General features: G+C 39.9%; 1 long non-coding RNA gene across 1 annotated transcript; it reads left to right on the top strand.

The window, feature by feature from the left end:
- The first annotated feature begins 3,413 nt into the window (after positions 1–3,413).
- On the top strand, positions 3,414–5,313 carry LOC134296093 (uncharacterized). Its single transcript, XR_010002665.1, has 2 exons — positions 3,414–4,744; positions 4,830–5,313. It is a non-coding gene; the product is annotated as an uncharacterized LOC134296093 (long non-coding RNA).
- The last annotated feature ends 6,525 nt before the right edge of the window (positions 5,314–11,838 follow it).

Here is an 11,838-nt window from a genome sequence, read left to right as displayed (position 1 = left end):
TTATGTAGAATGGATGCTTGGCAGGTGCATGCCTTTTGTCTTTGACTTCTACTTTTATATCTTGATGTGTGCTGTGTGTATTGAGACTTCTCTCTGCTTATGTGTCAGGAGAGATGTGTGCTTAGAGATTTTTTCCTCTTTTGAAGCCTAGAAAGATGGAGTTAGACAGAAGCTCGGACCTACTTATTTACTATTAAGAAATTATTGTTGTTGTTGTTGTTGTTGTAAATACACCTTTTGTAATTTTTAAGCAGAACTCTGCATGTTTGCCTCCTAAGCTTAAAATTCTTTACAGCCACGTGGCACTTCACACTCTGCTTGCTGTGAGCAGAATGCTCAACTGTAAGTATCCTGTTTTTGCATATTTTTGGATGCTCTGCTGTTTTTTGCGTCATTTTGCCTAACACAGAAAATCCTAATAAAAAGGGTTATGGGCCCAGACTATGTGTCCAGTTTCTGTGTATGTGCTAAAAGAAAGAGCTTGAAAGAAAAATAGGAAGGCTGAAAAGTGTGACTAGTGGGAATGAGAGAGGGATCCTTCTCAGTGATCACTCTCTGCCTCTAGAACTCCCTTCCCAAAGAAGTAAAAATGGCCAGGACGTCAAACACTTACACGCTTTAGCATACAGAGAGGAGGAGGACTTGTACACCCCAAATCAATCTTATCAGAACACTGGCTAATCCATTTGTATTTTATGGATGCTATGGTATATTTTAAAGAACAACTGCTGATAGGCATTTTCTATGCATCTTAGTTGTTTAATGGTCTAGGGCAAATGTTTTTAAATGTAATTTATGTTATTAGTGTAACTATATTTTATTTGAGTATTTGTATACTTTGATTTAATTTTAACTCTTTATATTTGTTGTGTTATTTTGTATTCTTTGTATAATTTTGATGTGTTTGAATTTGTTTACGGCAGTGAATGTTTGCCTTTTTGTATGTAAACTGCCTTGAGTTCCCTTAGGAAAGTGGGCAGTCTATAAATAAAGTTTTTATTTATTTTATTTAAGGCTGAAAAGAGCAGAGAGGCTTCTTTAAAAAAAATTAAAAAGTTTTTAGAGCTTTTAAATTTTTGGCGCATCTTTTTTTTTTGAAAGATGCAAAGAATGGAAAGGAGAAAAGAGTTCTTTTTGAACCTTGCACATTCTTGGATTTGATTTAAAATATTCTCTCTAAGAATTTATAGGTTCTCCAGTGTGACTCTATGGTCAACTTCCTCCAGTCATGCTGGAGGACCTCTCTAGAAATCTCTAGGTCCTCCAATGCAATTTTGTGGTCAGTTTCCAGTGAAAGACCTAGAAATTCCAAAAACTGGCATAATTTATTTTATTTTTTATTTTTTAAAAAACAAACACCAATTTCTTTATCTGCATTTTTCCCTTTTGTGGCAATCCTGTTCCCTTATTTCTAAGAAATGTAGAGGGTTCATTACAGTAGTTTTTCAGCATAGCAAAAGGTTTTAACATGTCTCCCCCTAGCAACCTGAAATTCTCTCACTAATTTAATTTAATGTAAATACAGATTTTCTCCTTGTAGGTATATGGAGATAGTGTATGTAAGCTTAGCTGGGCATACAAAAATGTCTTTGTGATTACATCTAATTATAGAGATACTTTAAAATAGAAAAAAAATTAAATGTCTGTCAAAATATTGCACAAAACTTTTATAGACAGCAATTTTGGTGTCACCCCCTCTGATGATGTCATGTGATGTGATTTGAAACTCCCACAGTTCCCTAATGATGATGCTGCCCCACTGTTCCATTAAATGAGGGCAAATGACATTTGCACTTTGAACTCAGTTTGCATTTTGTAATACAACAGCATTGGGCCCCAATGCACCAGGCCACCATTTGGAGGGACAGAAAAGTGAAGAAATAGAAGCAAGCATGGTGTAGTGGTTGGATCAAGGCCGGATATCAGGGTTTCAATCCATGTTCATCCATGGAGATCCACTAGATGACCCTGTGTAAATCAATCTCTGTGCTTGGACAAGTCATAGTCTGTCAGCTTCCTGCAATCCCCCTCTGAAGACATCTTGCCAGTAATCCCTCAGGGTCAGCATAGGGTTATCAGCAGTCTGTCTGGCCTAGGTACTGCTGAGCAAGCCTTTAGCAGAAGTGAACATCCCCAGTATTTTGAGCAAGCTCAGAAAGTATTAATCATACTTCATCTTTTGGAACAAGGAAAGTATTACAGGCCTCAGAAGTTAGCGGTGAAGGATTGATAAAATTAGCACCGGCTGCATCTGCTAAATAAAGACCCAAAGAGTGGCTTTGGGTAACAGACGACATTGTATTCTGGCTCTGGAGCCTGACTCCACTGCCCTTCAGTTTGTATTCATGATTTCCTGGGTTTTGACTTCTGGACAGTGTCAGATTTAGGACAAATGAGGCCCTGTGCTAGTTAAGTTATGAGGCCCTTTCTTGGGCATGGAAGGAAGTAGGCCCAATAGGCCGCCACTGCCTGCTTTGTGGCATACTCCCATACACTATCAACTCTATCATTATGTCTAGAATTGCTCCCAAACAGAAAGTCTTCACATTTAGAAGTTCACAACAAAAGCAAAATCCATCGTAAAAATAAATTGGCAGGAAGATGGCCCCTCCTGGCCAATGGGGCCCTGGGCTTAAGCACACCTAAGTACAATGATAAATCCAGCACTGCTTCTGGATCCTGACCATTCAACTCCTGGCATTTGATTTCTGGACTCTGACCTTGGCTTTGTTTCTTGGTTGAACCCTGACTCTGTTACTTTTCAGACGGTCGGCATTTCAGACCCTGGATGGTAACTTCGGCTATCCTTTGTTCCTGATTTGACCCTGTATTTCTTTGGCCTGGTCCCGTTAATTGGACTTTGGAACTTGGCTTGGCTCATCCTTATCAGTTGGTGTTTGTATTTCTGTTATTTTGGCTGGACTATCAAGGATTTAGGTTTTTCTATTAATGGACTCTGGTCTTTAACTTTCCTCTTATTGTTTGTTTAAACATCAGCCCTGAAGCTGGATCCAGTTAACAACAACAACAACAACAACAATAATAATAACTTTATTTTTATACCCCCCCCCATCTCCCCGAAGGGACTCAGGGCGGCTTACATGGGGCCTGGCCCGATAAAACAAACAAATAACAGTAACAAAGCAATAAAACAATTATCCCAGTAAAAAACATCAACATCAATAAAAACAATCATTAAAATCAAGTAGGAAGTGACTTGAAGATACTCAACAAAAAAGTGAAGAAGTGGTTAAGAACTTTTCTGTATGACCAAAGAATATAAGGCCCTCCTCCTGAAGTAATTGCAGAGATCATATAGGGAGATCTATCTGAGGGTGTTTTTACACAGACGCTAACATTGAATTAGGGAGTGAATTAAATCAAACTGGTTCTGCTGTGGAGCACCTTCACAATCACCCCAGGAACTGGTTCAAGGCTGGTATGGTGGCCACAGTATCTATTAATTGCTCACCAGAACCAAACCCAGGTATGTTTTTTTTTCTTACCCATCAGTCCTCTAGGATATCTTGATGTGCGTTGTCATGTCCCTTCAGGATCAGTGGCAGGGCATAGGAAATGAGAGCACATAGGCAGAAAACATGCATTCACATGGGAATTATGTGGTTTTCTCTCTCAGAGAACTTGTTTACCTTCTGGTCAGCTGTGTTTGAGCATTTTTAACCATGTCAGCACTAATGGTGTCCAGACAAGGACTCTACATTTTTTGGTTTTACATTCGGGTCTTGAATGGGGTATACTCTGACTGGTTGTAATAGATTTTCTGACAATGTTGAATTCCAGACTAGTGAGTTTTTAAACATTCTGCTTCTATCTTAACACACATAACAGTGTGCATTGGGGTGTATATTTCATGGACACCTTGCCATTGGGCTTGCTTCAAACTGCATTATAGTGTCTGTGTAGAACCAACCAGAGGCCCTGCATGAAATAGCATCCCCTCTGCAGCTCATCATGATGTAGTGAAGGAAACTGTTTTAACCCCGCCCTCCACAGTCTCTCAGTAGTGGCAAGGACCACCACTAAAGTGAAAAACTGCAAACAAAAACTAGAATTTATTTTAATTGAAAGAACATAATTTCTAGGTCTCTGTGGTCAACTTCCACTGGGAATTGGCCCTAGAATCACATTGGAGGAACTAGAGATTTCTAGAAAAGTGCCCTCCCTAGAAATATCCATAACATAATTGTTATGATTGAGCCTCATGGCTCTGTTACTGGCAGACGTGGGCGTAAGACTCCTCGAGAGTCAGATACTCTCGAGGAGCGAGAAAGAAAGAGACTGCGAGATATCTTTGCAGCACCATCTGACGAAGAGTCTTTTGAGGGGTTTACGGAGAGAATGGAGGAGGGGCTGGTTAGCTCGGAAGAGGATGAGATGGATTGGACTCGGGTGAGGGAGGAATTGGATGCCACTGGCAATGATGGGATGGAAGATGAATGGGGACCTTCAGGATTAGACCCATGGACAAGCTCGAGGGATGGGACGGGATCCACAGCTGGGGATGCTGTGGGGCGTAGTCAGAGGTGTTCCAGCTCTGATGAGGAAAGTGATGAGGAAACGCCCGGGTTAAGGAGGGCAGCTGATAGTGATGAGGATTTGTAACTGGCATAAAATGAGGCTTGGGAGCAATTGCAAATTGCGTTGGGCAAGGTAATCTGGACGAACGCTTGGGATCTGTGTGGGACGCTTTCCTGAAGACTGGTGTGTTTTCGTGTGCTGATACGTAAGTTGTTTTGGAATTTGGGGTCGGACGGCGGGAGGAATTGTGTGGGCTTTTGTTTGTGCAAACTTGTGCTTAATCTCATTAGCTTTGACCTTCCGTCGTCTTCTTGACGGACGCCATCTCCTGCTTTGGATTTCGGACTGAACTGACCACGGCTTGACTTCCCCCTACTCGGACTTGGTGAAACTACAAACGTCTGGCTTGAACTACGGAAAGGAACTGGGTCTACTCTACTGCTTCAATCCTCGGCTGATCTGTGTGTATTGGAAATCTTGCCTGCTGTGTGGAGGAGTGACTCAAGTTACTCAAAGCACAGTGCTGGCAGCAGAGAGGAATCTGCTGCCAATTAATTGCATTCTTTTGAACACTTTGTTCCCCAGCTTCCGTTTTGTTTATCCCCAGGCTGAAGCAAGCTGTTTTGTTTTTACCCGGATTAAACTCCGGTTTAATCCGGTTTATCTTTTGAACGTTTTTCCTTGCCCCTTTTTGCTTTTAAAGGCTAATACTGCCTGGCCCTTGTATTTTACGGGCATTTTGAGTTCTGTTATCCAATAAACTCTGTTATCTTTGATCTTGTGGCGTTCTGTCTTTGACAATAATTGGAGGAAATTGACCATAGAATCACACTGGATGACCTAGAAATTCTTAGAAATAATATTTTTAAATTAAATATGTGAATAATCAAATCTACAAAAGTAAAAAAAACACAAATGTAGAGGGATGACTATACTGTCCTTCTTGAATCCTCTACAATCAGAAAATAAGTGCGGGGGGGGGGGGGAGATAACAATCTCTCTTCCTTATAAATTAATTTTCTACATGGTGAGTTTTTGATATGGGAAAATGATGTTCGAGAAAAGCAACAGGCATCCATCCCATGAAATAGTAAGTGGTACTTAATAGGCTGTCCCCCTTGTTTCTTTTTTATTACACACAGGGCCTTCGTCATGGTTCTTGGAATGAGGTGACACACCTACAAAATGAAGCCTCAGTTATATAAAGTTGGTAGAACAGTGTGTCTTTCCCCTATTAGGCTGCCAGTATTTTCTTAACAGGGATTTACGAAATTTTTACACTGGCAGGGTAAGTAGAAAGTTAGTAGGGGAATATTTTCCATGCATAGTAATGGATGTAATTGAAAAAAACTGCTAAATTTTACAATTAATGGAAGCATGGGAGTCTTGCTAGAGATTGAGAAACAGTTGGCAATTTGTGTGGGGCTGCAGTCAGGGACTTGTGCCTGTAATTGTAGTTTATTTATAGCCACCTTTTCAAGGTCATTTATAAATACCCACTATGATATTTCTTGTCCATCATGTAGCTTGCAAACCATATAAAATTGTATATATATAAAATGGATCTTTTCTTCTCATTCTTTTACACAGGAAAATCATGAATACTAGTTCTCTCTCTCACCTTCTTAAAATACATGAAGTATTTTTAATGGTCTAATAACACAATTTTGTGAGGCACTGCTCTTGCCCACTATTGAAACAGCTTTCAAAATCTTCCTTTCCAAAAGTCAATGTTGAAATTCTCAGAGCCCGGTGATTGTCAGGCCTTGGACATGTGATAAAATCATGAGAATTAGCAACCTTGTGAATACAGCACCTTATCTTCTTAAGCAGTTCTTTTATATTCAAATTTCCTCAGAGACATATGCTTGAAATCACTGGGAAATCATCTCCAACAGAAGCCCCTGAGATTTCAAATGCTAACATAGATTATTCTGCATGCAAATCCTTCTTCCACCAGTGATCCAACGTCCTTCCTGAGGTTTTTTAAGGACTCACACATTGTGTATTATTAATAGGAGAAATTAATAGCATTAATAAACAGAGACAAATCAACTCATAATATCACCCTATCCAAGAATTAAGTGTAGTTTTTATGCCATATAACTAGGGCTGGATTAACCAGAGTATACAAATAAACCAAAACAGGCTTTAAACTATTTTAGTTCCATGGACCTTGCAGTGGGGAATGACTTTCCGGTTTCATTAGTCAGATTTTGGCAAAGTTCAGTAAAATGGCCTTTGTCCCCCTGGATTATGACCTTTGCCAGGGAAGAACAGAGATAAAATAATGTGTCTCTATTGGTACTCTTTGGCTTCTATGTGGTTTTCAGTGTCATTACTCATGAACTTCTGCAGGTAAAATATTAGTAGGAATATTTGCAATGTTAGACTATGGCTCTGGAGACCAGGGTCTGAATCCCCACTCAGCCACGGAAACCCCCTGCGTAACCTTGGGCAAGTAACGTACTGACAGGGGTGTTGTGTGTTTTCCGGGCTGTATGGCCATGTTCCAGAAGCATTCTCTCCTGATGTTTCATCCACATCTATGCCATGCACCCTCAGAGGTTGTGAGTGCTTCTGGAACATGGTCATACATGGTCAACAACTCCATGATTCCAGCCATGAAAGCCTTTGACAACACAACGCACTGACAGCCTCAAAGAAACACAATAGCAAACCTCATCTGAACCAATTTAGCCAAGAAACCCTGTGATAGGCTCACTTTATGATTGCCATTGGTTGAGAATGATTTGAAGGCACACAACAGCAACAAGCATAGGAGGAGCTCACCTACTTATTCTCTCATGTAAATGTTCCATCTCTTTTAGCCAGTAGTTAGACCAGTGGTTCTCAACCTGGGGTCCCCAGATGTTTTTGGCCTACAACTCCCAGAAATCCCAGACTGTTTACTAGCTGTTAGAATTTCTGAGGGTTGAAGGACAAAAACATCTGGGGACCCCAGGTTGAGAACCACTGCCTTAAACAAATTCCAAAACAGGAATCAATCCCAAATCAGGCCAAAACTATTGAAAAGTTGGCTTTCATGAAGGGAACTGCAGGACTGTGAGAAGTGTTGGAAGATTGGAAGATTTGGCCCTTCTATGTGTGGGTTTTCCTCTGCTAATAGCTCTTTCCCCTAAACTTACAAGACAATCAGAGGTCTGGCTTTGAACTTTATCCACAAGGTGTAGTTTCATACTGCATTTTCCCAATCCAGTGCCCTTTTTCTGTTGAGAATAAATATATGGGAGAAAAAGCAAACAGGAAATAATGTTGGTGTTATAGCAGGAAAAAGGCCAATTAATTCCAGATTAATTTTGTAGCTTTTAGTGTGAGAAAAAATATAGGAAGACCTGAACATTTTGGGGATGGGAAGGTGAGTGAACTGACCTTGAGTTATTTTTTTTGCTATTCTGGGATTATAATTACAGAGCAGCTTTTTTTGTCTTTAAAAATTACATAATTGTTTTAGTGATCTGCAATTGTGCTCCTAGCAATGGGTTTCAGGCTTTCATTGAACCAGTCTCATTTAGACAGCAAGATGATTTACTTCTGAAGCATACCAAGCTCTGCAAGTCATATGGCAAATACTTTCTAATGAAAATAAATGATAGTATGGAGTTTGTAAGGTGACTGGTGTGGGATTACTCTAGTTCTCACACAAAGAATAAAGGAACTCTGTGGTGTCGATGTCTGTCCCCCTCACAACCATGTTTCAATAGATTCTAGAAGTGCTCTGTATTTGCAGAAGTTGGGCCCAATGCAGTCGAAATACCTAGCTTTTTAAATTGTATCCCAACACACTGGGAGGTCAAATAATAGGGATTACATTTTCCTACATGTCTACAAATAAGGCCATGGGGAAAGCTTGAAACAGATTATAGTTCATATCTTGCCTGATCCACATTGCCAAGGTCATTTGGCAGTGTGGGGGGGGGGGCAATTTTGTCATTTGGGAGTTACAGTTGCTGGGATTTGTAGTTCACCTACAATCAAAGAGCATTCTGAACTCCACCAATGATGGAATTGAACCAAACTTGGCACATAGAACTCCCATGACCACCAGAAAATACTGGAAGAGTTTGGTGTGCATTGGCCTTGAGTTTTGGAGTTACAGTTCACCTACATCCAGAGAGCGCTTTGGACTCAATGATGGATCTAGACCAAACCTGGCACGAATACTCAATATGCCTAAATGTGAACACTGGTGGAATTTGGGGAAAATAGATCTTGACATTTGGGAGTTGTAGTTGCTAGGATTTATAGCTCACTTACAATCAAAGAGCCCCTTGAACCCCACCAATGATAGAATTGGGCCAAACTTCCCACACAGAATCTCCATAACCAACAGAAAATATTGGAGGGATTTGGGTTCCTAAGACCATCAGAAATATGTATTTTCTGATGGTCTTTGGCAACCCCTTTGAAACCCCCCTCATTACCCCCCCCCCCAGGAGTCCCGACCCTCAGGTTGAGAAATGCTAGATATATAGATAGATGACAAATAACTCAAGAATGGACAAGCAGCCATTGCAAATTGAACTTTGTGGATTTGGACATGAGCCATAACCTGAGTGATGCCTATCCATAATTGCTATTTCTTTCTCCTTCCATGAAAGGCTGAAAGACATGGCATCTTCTCAAAGTTTTAAACTTAGCTTCTGCATACATAGTAGTGAACTCGAAATGAGAGGAGCCAGTCAGAAGAGGAAAGAGCTAAAACATTGCACAAACACTTGCATTATTATTATTTTAGTTTCCTCCAATTTCCTTAAAACAGGAACTTAAAGCTGCTTACAAAAATTCTAAGAAATTGAAAGACATAAGTAAGAAGACACAGAAAATATTCTTAAAATGCAAGAGCCATTGAGGTGTTATGGGAAATATGTCCAGCAGCATCAGGCTCAAGAGACCATGGGTTGCTTACATTTTAGATTAAATGATCCTCCTATCCATGGACGTGATATCAACTGTTTAGTTTATCCATGCTCCAAAAAAATACAATCTTCCAAAAATGTTCGTGGGACTTTCTATGTCCTCCAGTGCAATCCTTTGTTATGCTTCTGGCCCAAGCAGTCAAAACATAAAGTTCACTAGTATCCATGATTTCAGGTGTCCATGGGGTTCTTGGAACCTATCCTCCACAGATATAGAGGTAGTACTAAAGTTAGTTTAAAAGACAGAGATATGGACTTGGAAAGCTTATCCTTCCAAATAACCCTGTGTTGACTGTGATGGCATGACCCCCAAATATGGGCCAATATCTGCAAATGGCACCGATTTTCCCAAATTTACTTCTTCCTTCCCCACTCACTTAACTATTGCAGAACTGAGAAAATAATATTCATGAGTCATGTTCATGCCAATCATTCTCATCTCTTGAGGATGTGTGTGCACTTTACAAACAAGGATAAATTAAAACTTATACCCTTGCTGGTAGGCAAACAAGTAATAAGGTCCCACATTTGACAGATAAGAAAAGCAAGGCATTGAAGGGTGAACTGATTTGCTCATGTTCATAGAGGAAGTGTCAAGGAAAACTGTAACATTGAGAGATTCCCAAAGACTGATTTTAACTGAGAAAGTAGCTCAATGTAAACATTCTCCTCAGTACAGTCTTCAACAATTTGGTGTGCTCTAGATATATTTGTCTGCAGCCATTTATTATTAGCTGATACATAAGCTGTGCCCCTTCCAAGAATTGGAAACCAAAAGATGGTAGTGCATGCACTGGTAACCTGAAAATTGGCCTTTGGCAATGAAGTGTACTTCAAGTTTGGAAATTGCAAATAGTGTTGTGACTCAGTCTTTGCCTTTGTGTGACTCTGATGTGCCTTTGTGTGATTTTGATGAGGATTCTGGGTTATATGTGCATAGTGATGGGATTCAACAGATTCAGGATGAATTTGAAGATTATTCTGATGCTGGGAATTATAGGGTCCAGGTGCAGAGTGTTTCTGCTGTGGGAAATGAAGAGCAGGGAGTTGTTCCCATGGGAAGAAATGATGATGTTGTTTCTGATTACGGATTTCAGGTGCTAGAAGCAGAAAGGGAGGGTAGCTCTTTGCCTCCACCTGATAACACTAACGAGCTCAGTGGCCTTGACTCTGTGGCCACGTCTCTCGATCAGCTTCAAGATTGGAATTTAGAGGGTTGCGTAGAAGTTTTCAAATAGCTAATAAATGGGAGATCAAAGGGCAAAGAAATGCCTTTATGTCATGCTTTTAAAACAGTCTGCTGAAAGGGAGATCTCTGTCAATGCAACTTCATCGCTTGATCAAGAAGCAAGTTTGCTTTCCTGGATTCTCATGTGGATATATTCTGGTTGCTGGGACTTTTGGCTTCTATGAAAAGGACCTTGTTTCATGCCCTATGTTACTATGGACTTATTGCTTACAGCCTTGTTTTGTACCTATCTTTTGGAACTGAACTTTTACCTTTTTATGAACTATCTTTTGCCTATTTTCTAAATAAACTACAAAAGACTACTTTCTTTGTGTGGCTTGGTGCCTTTAGCAAGGTGAAGCTAACCTGAGGTGCGAGAAATAGTTCAAACCGTGGCCACCAGATTGGTTAGAAGAATATATAGGAGTGAGCTTATTATACCTATACTAAAATCACTCCACTGGTAGCCAATTAGTTTCTGGGAAAAGTACAAAATCTTGGTAATCTAGACCCTACAGGGCTTGGATCCAGGTTACCCAAAGGATTGCCTTTTCCTATACAATTTCCTCTATTTACTTAGGTCCTTGGGGGAATACTGACTTCAGCTAGGCAGAATCTGACTGATGACTGTCACCCAAAGGATCTTTTCATTGACTACCCCAGGATTGTGGGATGACCTGCCAGAAGAGATTCAACAGCTAAACAAGTTGTCAGAATTTAAAACAGAATTGAAGACCTATCTCTTCTTGTAGGCCTACCCAGTTAATTCTAAACTATGAATTTTAAATTTACATTTTAGTAGCAATGTTATAACCTTTGGTCAATGTATTTTTATATATTGTAATGGTTGTGTGTGTGTGTTTTAGCTATGTTGTACCCCACCTTAAGTGGTGAGGACAGCTGGGTAAACATTAAAATTATTTATTTATTTATTTTAGAGTTTGAGCATCCCTTATCTGGAATTCCAAAAAAAACTTTAAAATACAAAATTGTCCAGATGGGTGGGATAGAAACACCTACTTACTAGGCTTGTCCGATCGATGGAAAAAATGTTTCAATTCTCGTTTCTAAAGTAGGGGGTGCTGGCTCTTCGATATAGAAATTATTTCTTAATTTTTCACCCAAAATTTT

Source organism: Anolis carolinensis, chromosome 2 (genome assembly GCF_035594765.1).
Source record: "Anolis carolinensis isolate JA03-04 chromosome 2, rAnoCar3.1.pri, whole genome shotgun sequence".
NCBI lineage: Eukaryota > Metazoa > Chordata > Lepidosauria > Squamata > Dactyloidae > Anolis > Anolis carolinensis.
Note: the sequence above shows the minus strand (reverse complement) of the source record. Positions and strands in the feature narration are given on the sequence as shown.